The sequence below is a fragment of the Cornus florida genome, unplaced genomic scaffold (assembly GCF_030987335.1).
Source record: "Cornus florida cultivar Cherokee Brave unplaced genomic scaffold, ASM3098733v1 CherokeeBrave_3.0.0_Hap2_Chr11, whole genome shotgun sequence".
In the NCBI taxonomy this organism is placed as follows: Eukaryota; Viridiplantae; Streptophyta; class Magnoliopsida; order Cornales; family Cornaceae; genus Cornus; species Cornus florida.
This window is the reverse complement of record NW_026775581.1, coordinates 132,519,312-132,530,144: the sequence shown is the minus strand read 5'-3', so window position 1 is coordinate 132,530,144 and position 10,833 is coordinate 132,519,312.

Here is a 10,833-nt window from a genome sequence, read left to right as displayed (position 1 = left end):
TAACTAAAATGTTAAGTCCTACTTATATTTAAGTCAGGTCAGCTGAACAAGTTGAATGACTTATGGAGGATTAATTTATTATATAAGGGAATGGATTAACTAAAATGTTAAGTCCTACTTATATTCAAGTCAGGTCAGCTGAACAAGTTGAATGACTTATGGAGGATTAATTTATACTGGATAGGATGGTTACTAGATTTTATATATATAAATATGGTGCCATGATATGAGCTTGAGTCTCAGGATCAATGGTTAGGGCGCGTATATCGCCAGGGATGTGTAGCTAGATATAGTGTAGTTGTGTACCCTGGTAGGTCTAGGTACTCATGCCCACTATATGTGCGTTTTGCATGTTGCCTACTATTCAGGTTGAGACAACCCTATAGTCTAGTGAGGTTCCTTTAGTGTGTATATATATATATACGGACTATTAGTTACTGTTGGATTGACTAGGATGTATACGTGTATCGAATCTCTGCTTGGACTGTAGTAGAGTAGAACTTGTTTGTGGGCCTGACCCACCATTATTTTTCAGGTGTTCGTCACGAGTAGAGGTTGTTCGTGCTGAGCGGGGATCAGTCTACTTCATTCTTCCGATGCTACATAGGAGTTCCTTTATGATTCAGTTTCCTGTTTTAGATTACTGTCATTTGTTTAGTTTGGATTTTCTAGGGGTCCACACAGTATGGATTCCCGAGTTATTTTTGGAGGATCAGTTGTATCAGAAGAGTTTATTAATTAATGGAAATATATTATGAGGTTTATTATTAGATTATCATTTTCTTTTTTGTCAGCATTTTATTTATTCTTCTTTATTCTTTTGTACTCTGTGTTCGTTTATTATCAATTTGTTTTGATATCCTCGGGTATTCGGGCGTGGGCCTGGCCAACCCGCATTCGAAAATTCGGGGGTATCACAGTTGGTATCAGAGCACTCCAGGTTCAAGTGTCCTTAGGAGTGTCTTTCGTTATGTGACTTCCGCGTTGCGTCTCTTAAAACTTAGAGCACATATTAGGATTCGTTGTACTCTATTTACGGTTCGTTAGGAGGAGCTGATGTCAATTAGATTCTGTAGTTACAGAATGGTTGGCATTAGGAGGAGGATTGGGTTCAAGGCGAAAGCAATAAAAACCCAAAGAAGTAAAGGAGTAAGTTATCGATTTCATTGCCCGAAAGCAGAGTTAAGGATTGACGGTTTAGGTTCGTTTGGCGTTACTTTAAAAGTATAAGCCAAGGAATGATTTAGGTGTACGTGATAGGTCACCGCATATCGGAACCAACCCGACTTCAGTTGATCTCAAAAAGGAGACAAGCGAAGAGTAGGAGCCGAAGAGGATCCTAATGGAGGAGATTTATGTGCATTCAGTAGAGAGGGTAGTAAATCTTGAAGATGGATGATCGCACAAGGTGATCTGAATTACTAATAGTATAGCGAATGTTATTAGTAGAATTAGGGTTGATCAATCTACAAATAATTAAGCTTTCTTATCATCTCTAAAAGAGGTATATAAGAAGTATTGTTCAGGAGTTTGGGGATCGGATGTGTTCTTATCAGAACGAAATACATAATTTTTAAATCACATACAAAAAGGCATATGGATTATGTTGTGACGTTCTAATTCACTTTATAAAGCCAAGTTAGATAGTTTACATTCCGTGTATAGGGAGGATGAGGGTTAAGCCCTTAGTATTTGCTTAGACTAACAAATGTTGCTTTTAAGCTATGTTTTAAAGGATATGTTTCGAGGTTGAATGATTATTTACAAAACTATAAAAGGAAATTTTGAAACAATCTAGTAAGGTTGATTTCAAAGGAGACTTTCTTTTCTAGAAAGAACGATGTCCTAAATAGGAGTATATTTTGTTTTATTGTGTTTATCATACGTGTTTTTTATTTTTATTTTTTGTTAATTACTCGGGATTTGGTATGTGGTTTAGTTGGGGACACAAGTGTGTGATCAGCCAACTATTAATTTAATAACATAACATGGAGTCATAGCGCTATTTACGCTAAATTTGTGAGCATACGGTCATAGGATTTGGTAGATACACATAAATCTAACCAATCTATTGGACCTGGACATGTGTCATTATGGTGCGTTTTGGGATGGGATAATTAAACCATCACTACGAGTCAAACAATCTAGAACGATTAATTTGATATACTTTACGTTAGGTGTGGATTCGTATCATATTACAACGCCATGATATTGGTGATTGTTAATGTTTCGGTATGCGTGAGGTAGTGGTAAATAAAGATCACTAAAACGCCATGATGATATATCAGAGGTGCTGGATTTGCTGAACATCTTCTTGAAAATTTTAGAAGTTGTTACCAAGTCGGAAGGAGGATTTAGTACTGGATTAAGTACTTATTGGAATGACACCGAGTGAGGATAGGAGACTGAATAAATATTCAGCACTAAATTCTTAATCAAGAATTTATTCAAGAGGGTGTGTCATTAGGAGGAATTTACCGGTGTTGCACATGGAAGAGGAAGCTAAGTATTTTTATTTCCATAAATAATATGGAATTATTTTTTTAGTCACAATTTGCAACAAATAGTTGTTGCAAGGAAATTGATGACTTATGTGGAGGATGCAAAGATTTCATATTCTTTTGAAGTTAGACAAAGAAGTTGGATTGACACTAACTTGTCTTAAAGAAGCAGGGTGTGTCAAAGATAAGATGGTAAGACCAAACACCTATATAAAGATGAGGTGCATGGTATATATGGAAAGGTCGTAGTTTGTTGACTTTTGTTGAGTTAAAGTCATAGTTGACTATTGATAAATGGAATTACCGATTGACTTTCAATATCGGTAAGTTTCTCACAGATCAGTAGTGGATAGATTTAGTTGCAGAATTCGCTTTTGAAGATGGTCCAATTTAAATAATGGGTACAAACGAAAACTGGTGGTACTGGATTAACAGTACTTTCTGCAGATAAATTGGATGGAGGATGCAAAGACTGAGTTTCACAACTCTTAGTACTTTATTCACCCTAGTAGAAACATGATGCTTCACAGTATGAAGCAGATGTTTGGAGGACAGGCAGGAAGAGGAATATAGTGTTTTTTCTCTAAGTCTAATATTTATTAAATAGTAGAGATGGACCATCAGAGATCACTGGATTCTTGCAGCTATTTTCTATACTGAAGTGGAAATGACAGAGCATTTTCACGGATTTAGTTGAGGGATTGCTGATTTAATGCAAGGGTCAGGATTCTAGATGGGATATTGGTTGACTGATAAAATTAAATCAGTTTCATTTTGTCTATTTTGATCGAGCTGGTAAGATATCAGTTCATACGAATATAACGGATCACGAGACGGCTTAGATGGATGCAAAGTGTGAATAATAACACTTGTTATTACCAAGGTAGTTCAGGAGGTCAATTTTGAATATCGGAGCTGACCCTAGAGAAGGTGTTACCTTACTCAGATGGAGTTTAAGGTACTGGAGGAGGAGTTAATAGTTTCTATAAATAGTGATATGACTGTCGGGCGACTGAGATGGAAATTTATAATTTTTCTTGGTACACCCAGACGGTTAGAAGGTACATCACGACATCAAATGTCAGTTTTGGTGTACAGGTACGGATAGGGACGTGTATATAATTGCCCCAAGTGTAAAACCTGCTAAAAAGGTGGAAAGTTGATCATTAGATATCATAGGAATCTTTAGCCACTTCCTATAACAAATATGAAAGTTGAACTAAACAGGAGTGATAGTTGGTGGGAAGGATCGACATTGATTTGGAATTTCAATTTTCCATATGGAATCCGAGTGGTGGATTGAGAAAGATCGCTTGAGGACATAAATTTGAGTGATGCTTATTTTAGAACTTCATAGTAGTTTTATAGTTCAGTGATAGTGGTGTTATAGCATGTGGATGTCCATATTAGTGGATGCAAAGTGCTATTTCGAAGGAGCTTTATGAAGATTTTAGAGTAGCAGCTCTACTTCATAAATATAGACGGGGGAATTAATCGAGAGATTAAATTAGACCATAAAGGATATGTTTGAGGCGTATATCCTAGATTTTCATGGACTGTTGGAAGAATTTACTTCACTTGTCGGAATTTTGTCTGTGATATTGTTGGCACAAGGAGGTTAGTGTGACAACTTTGGAGGTTTTGTATCTTTCACAATTCATACCTCTCATTTGTTGGTTGGAAATGGAAGTAAGGATTGTACAATTAGACCTTGACTTCATTTAAAAATATGTCGGAAATAGATACTTCCCTTTATATTGAACTGCGCGCGGTTGGGAAGCAACAGTAGGATGTTGTAAATAGTTGAACTCGTATACTAGAGTTTTTCTATCAGGGAGTAGTTTGCTCGTTCTGTTTTCTATGTAGGAAGAAAGACGATTTTTGGAGAAATGTCAATTTTACTTATTACATTGACTTTTACACGATTGTGTTTCGCAATTGAGGCAGTCACCTCTGAATTAGCGTTACCAAATTATTAGCGCTGGGTGCATAGGAGTTTGTGCGTATATTCTATGGCACTTGGAGGTATGTAGATCTTTCCCTTGTCGACATAGGAGGATTACGTTGTTATTTGATATGACCTACACATTGTATGATTATTGTGTTTCTTAAAATATAGGAACTCTGTATACCACTGGGTATATTAGAGTTAAGTGGAGCCCTTATAGTGAGGTTGCGTCTATTTGGGAATATGATGATGTTTTTCGCTCACAGTTTCCAAACATAATGAAAGGAAGTAAGGGCGAATTCCGAGGACGGAATTCCTTTTTTTAGGGGGGAAGAATGTAATACTCCTAATTTTAAAAGGATAGTCTCGGTATTTATTTATTTATTTTTATTGTATTTTTTAATTGTTTAATTGATTATTTGACTAATTGTTTATGTGTTTAATTGAATTAAGTGTTACTTGGTTAATTGGCTACTTATCTATGTGTTATTTGTATTTTGTCTAGGTGTTATTTGTATTATTTGTTTAATTAGATTGTGCACTTAAATGATGTATTTGATTAATTGTAATTAATTATAAATTAAATGATTAAATGTTTTATTTTATTTTATTTTATTTTATGGTTATGATTAGTGGTAATGGACTAACTAATTGGGTCCCACGGACTACTTGAATAGGAGGTTGGATGGGTATGGATAATTACCCATGGATAGTTGTATATATATATATATAGATATATATGTATATACATATATATAAAAAGGAAAGTAATTTATTAATATTATAGTAACTTTAGTATTAATAAATAATCTGATGTATATATTTTATATATTTATATAATAAGGATATACATATATTTTATACGTAACATGGTTTAAGTTACCTTTTTAATATTATGGTAACTTTAGTATAAATAAATAATCTGATGTATATATTTTATTTATTTAATAAGGATACAGATAGATTATATACGTAACATGTTTTAAGTTACTTTTTAATATTATAGTAACTTTAGTATAAATAAATAATCTGATGTATATATTTTATTTATTTAATGAGGATATAGATAGATTATATACGTAACATGTTTTAAGTTACCTTTTAATATTATGGTAACTTTAGTATTAATAAATAATCTAATGTATATATTTTATTTAATTAATAAGGATATACATAAATTATATACGTAACATATTTTAAGTTACCTTTTTAATATTTTTATTTTTTTATTTTTCTTTATTAAGTTGACTTGGATTGGGAAAAGGAATAGGGTTATTATTTAGCCTATAAATACACAACTATAGGTTGAAAAATGAGTGAAAATATATCACGTAATATATTCTATAAAGAAAGAGTTAGAGAGAGAAGGAGAAAGAAGAAGGAATGAGGAGAAAACCCTGTAGAGAGAAGATCAAGGAAGAAGAAGTTTAACTTTCGATTCGAAAGTTTAAGGCAAGTTCTTCTTCTATCTCTTTCCCTTTGATTTGTGTTTCTGTACATGCCTAGGAAATTCCAGAATTTATTAAACACATAAAATTAAATAATTATGCATGTTTAATTGGGTTAGAACATAGGTTTTATGAAATTGGTTTATATCTGTTCTTGTGTTATGAATTGATAAAATGCATGATTTTGATTTGATTTCTTATGTGAATTTTTACATGTTTAAATTATGTATTTTTCATATCTGTGGAATTATGGAACATAGAAATATACCTAGGATTCCTGAACATTAAATAGGGACTAGGTTTGGGTTTTCATAAATTTGAATAGACTCAATCATAATGATGCTTGCTATTTGAATGTTTTAAACAAACGAATGGATTTAATCTTTTAAAATATTTTAGCAATTGAGATTAAATGTGTAGGATGAATTGGATATAGAGAATCATTATTTAACGGTATAATAAAATATCATTATGTATAAGATTCAGTTTGTGTAGGACATATGATATAGGAAGTTTAAAGAAATAATAAGTCATTCCTATTATGTGATAACTTGATATCATATTTATCATAGTTATTTATGGAATGTTTGATGTATTTCCTTAATTGTTACATCAATTGTTGGATTGTGTGGTTTAATGCACCGGTATGGGACGGTGGCATTCTAGGGATGGATTAACTTATCAGTTAAGTCCTACCTATTTTATATAAGGGAATGGATTAACTAAAATGTTAAGTCCTACTTATATTTAAGTCAGGTCAGCTGAACAAGTTGAATGACTTATGGAGGATTAATTTATTATATAAGGGAATGGATTAACTAAAATGTTAAGTCCTACTTATATTCAAGTCAGGTCAGCTGAACAAGTTGAATGACTTATGGAGGATTAATTTATACTGGATAGGATGGTTACTAGATTTTATATATATAAATATGGTGCCATGATATGAGCTTGAGTCTCAGGATCAATGGTTAGGGCGCGTATATCGCCAGGGATGTGTAGCTAGATATAGTGTAGTTGTGTACCCTGGTAGGTCTAGGTACTCATGCCCACTATATGTGCGTTTTGCATGTTGCCTACTATTCAGGTTGAGACAACCCTATAGTCTAGTGAGGTTCCTTTAGTGTGTATATATATATATACGGACTATTAGTTACTGTTGGATTGACTAGGATGTATACGTGTATCGAATCTCTGCTTGGACTGTAGTAGAGTAGAACTTGTTTGTGGGCCTGACCCACCATTATTTTTCAGGTGTTCGTCACGAGTAGAGGTTGTTCGTGCTGAGCGGGGATCAGTCTACTTCATTCTTCCGATGCTACATAGGAGTTCCTTTATGATTCAGTTTCCTGTTTTAGATTACTGTCATTTGTTTAGTTTGGATTTTCTAGGGGTCCACACAGTATGGATTCCCGAGTTATTTTTGGAGGATCAGTTGTATCAGAAGAGTTTATTAATTAATGGAAATATATTATGAGGTTTATTATTAGATTATCATTTTCTTTTTTGTCAGCATTTTATTTATTCTTCTTTATTCTTTTGTACTCTGTGTTCGTTTATTATCAATTTGTTTTGATATCCTCGGGTATTCGGGCGTGGGCCTGGCCAACCCGCATTCGAAAATTCGGGGGTATCACATGCACCCCTAATAGATATTAAACGTACTATTACACTGAAAGGGTCTAATTTTATTGTAATTTTTTTTTTTCTTTTCTTTTTTGGTTAATAATTTCATAATTTCTTAAATCTAAATCTCTCTTTCCTACTCACAATTGTCCACTTAAATATCATTTTCCTTTGTCATTGTATAATATAATTTAATTATTATAAAAAAAATACTTCAAGTCATTTTCATGCTAGTAGGGAAATTTTGAATTAAAGATATCAATATTTAGTTAGGTGGATGACTAATTGGCAAAGCTAGCTAATTATAGCCCCGGGTGCTTGATCAAGTTGGTAAGGTCACGACCTGAACTACCTCAGGTCCCAGGTCGAACATGTCCATCGCCATTATAACCTTCGATTGGAATTGTTGCTGAAGTGTGGAATCGTTTACAGCATCCCTAGTTTGTAGCTTGGGGTGGGTCCTGAAGGGGCCCTGTCCAAGTGAGTTCTGGTGTAGCCTGGGGTGGGTCCCGAAGGAGCCCTGCCCAGGTGAGTTTCGGTTCCAGGCAAAAAAAAGAAAAAAAAGAAGCTAGCTAATTATTGATGTATGGCCATATTTTAATTCTTGTTATATATATGTGTGTGTAATATTTTAGCATTTAATCACTATCTACTTTATATTTTTATAAGTAATAGATAGAAATTACAGCGGATTAGTTCACATATAGATACAGATATCAAGCTCACTATTACACTGAATGGAGCTAATTGTATTGTAATTGTTTTTTTTATTTTTCTCGTTCATAATTTCTGAATTTCTTAAATCTATATCTCCATTTCATACTCGCAATAGTCCACTTAAATATCATTTTTCTTTGTTATTGTATAATGTAATTTAATTTTAATAAAAAAAATACTTCAAGTCATTTTCATGCTTGCAGAGAAATTTTGAATTAAAAAATCAATATTTAGTTAGGTGAACGTTAATAAATTTTTTCTTTTTTTCAATCATAATATTGGTGGGCTTCTTAGAACATCTCATAATCTAACATCGGACACATGAAGTCTCTTGACCCGTATTTATAGTTCATAATTAGGGTTACAAATAAACCGAGCCGAGCCGATCTTTGGCTTGCTCGGGCTCGCCAATTTTTCAACGAGCCCGAGCTTGGCTCGGCTCGAGCTCGTGTATCCATATATATATATCAGATGAATTGAAAGGATATGATATCGTTTTCGGCAACAAAAATGGCACCATCATCTCCTTTAAATCAATTTTTTGTGTTCCAACATTAATCACCAATTTTTTATAATTTTCATCAGCTTCAAATGCAACCAGGTTTCTTCAACAATTTGATTTTGCTGAAGGAACATCACTGTTGTCTTCTCTATTCTTCATCATCAAACGAGATTGGCAAAAAAACATATAGGGAGGATATATATAAAGAGAGAGAATAAAAGAAATGTTGATTTTCTTGTGGATTAGAAAGAAAGGCGATGCAAACTGGAAAGTTTAGATTGCTTGTCGAGCTGAGCTTAGTGTCACGAAGTGATTCCTAAGACGCTTGGAGGATGGAAGACACGCATGCTGGTTGGCAAAGAGCAGAGTTTGACTGGGAATGGTTCCAGGGAAGGGGCGTGCAGGAGCACAGGATGGTACCTCTTCAGAGTTCAGGCAGGTCGACTCGGTTCAGTTCGAGGTGTTTGTCGCTGGTCGTGGACTTGACTATGAAGAAGGGAGTTGGCCATCCCTGCACAAACTGGTCCGGAGCTGGAGCCGTTCCCCTGACGAGGCCATGGCAGGCCGAAACCAGTCAGCATGTATCCTTGGGAGGGCAGGTCGTGGTGGCTGACCAGGGCGCTTGCGCGAGCTGAAGCAACGCCTTGGTGCCGCACGGGCCGTGCCGCTGCGCCAAATCTCTAGGCCCGTGACAAATGGTATCAGAGCAGGACTTGGGGTAAAGCACGGTGGGGTGCCCCCTTGTCGGTCCGGGAGGGGTCAGAGAATGAAGACGGTGCATTGAAGTTGCGTCGATGTGGAGGAATCAATGCAGTTGGGGGGGAGAGCCTCCATTTCCCCAGGAAGAGGCGTCCGTTGAAGTTGCGCATTGAAGGGCCGGAGGGCCGCGCGCACCAAAGTTCGTGCTTAGTCCTTGGGTGATGCAAACCATGGTGAAGGGCGAGCATCAAGTCGGCAGAAGGCCATTGCTTGCTCGGGATGTCGCGGAGGCGGCATGACGGAGAAGAGTCACGTCCTTGAGGAGTGGACGTCCCCTTGGTCCGAGGCCTATCATTGGGCGAGTGCAGTGCAGGGAGCTGCACAAGGAAGCGATGGTGGGAAGGCGAGCATACCGCATGGAGGCAGACTTTGGAAGGGAGTGGACGCAGTAGTGAAGCGCCGCACTGCGACGAGGACGTCGCAGGATTTGGGTGGGGGAGAATGTCACGAAGTGATTCCTAAGACGCTTGGAGGATGGAAGACACGCATGCTGGTTGGCAAAGAGCAGAGTTTGACTGGGAATGGTTCCAGGGAAGGGGCGTGCAGGAGCACAGGATGGAACCTCTTCAGAGTTCAGGCAGGTCGACTCGGTTCAGTTCGAGGTGTTTGTCGCTGGTCGTGGACTTGACTATGAAGAAGGGAGTTGGCCATCCCTGCACAAACTGGTCCGGAGCTGGAGCCGTTCCCCTGACGAGGCCATGGCAGGCCGAAACCAGTCAGCATGTATCCTTGGGAGGGCAGGTCGTGGTGGCTGACCAGGGCGCTTGCGCGAGCTGAAGCAACGCCTTGGCGCCGCACGGGCCGTGCCGCTGCGCCAAATCTCTAGGCCCGTGACATTAGGGTTTTCTAATCTGGCCCATAAAATTATAAAAGGAATCTAATGGCTGGGAATGAGAGGAATCATGACTTTGGCCATTAAATGGACTTCATATATAAGATGGGCTTGTAGATAGCCATATATTAATTGGGCCCATGAAATATAAATGTTAACTTGGGCTAAACTTTTATATTTGGCTAGGTTGTTAGATATAATAAATTAAATATAATGTATTTAATTTAAAAGAGCTTGTTCAAGGGCTTAACGGACTTAAAATTTATGCTCAAACTCAGCTCATTTAGTTATTTTTTTAGTATAAGATTATGGTGTTGGTCCAAACAATCTACATTATGAATGTAGATTGTTTGGACCAACACCATAATCTTATACTAAAAAAATAAAAAAAGAAGTCAAAATATGAATTTTTTAATAAGAACCAAATCCCTAAATGTGAAAGCCTTGCCAACTCTGGATGTGCTACCACAGTTTATGTAAGTGTTGAAAGTTTTATATAT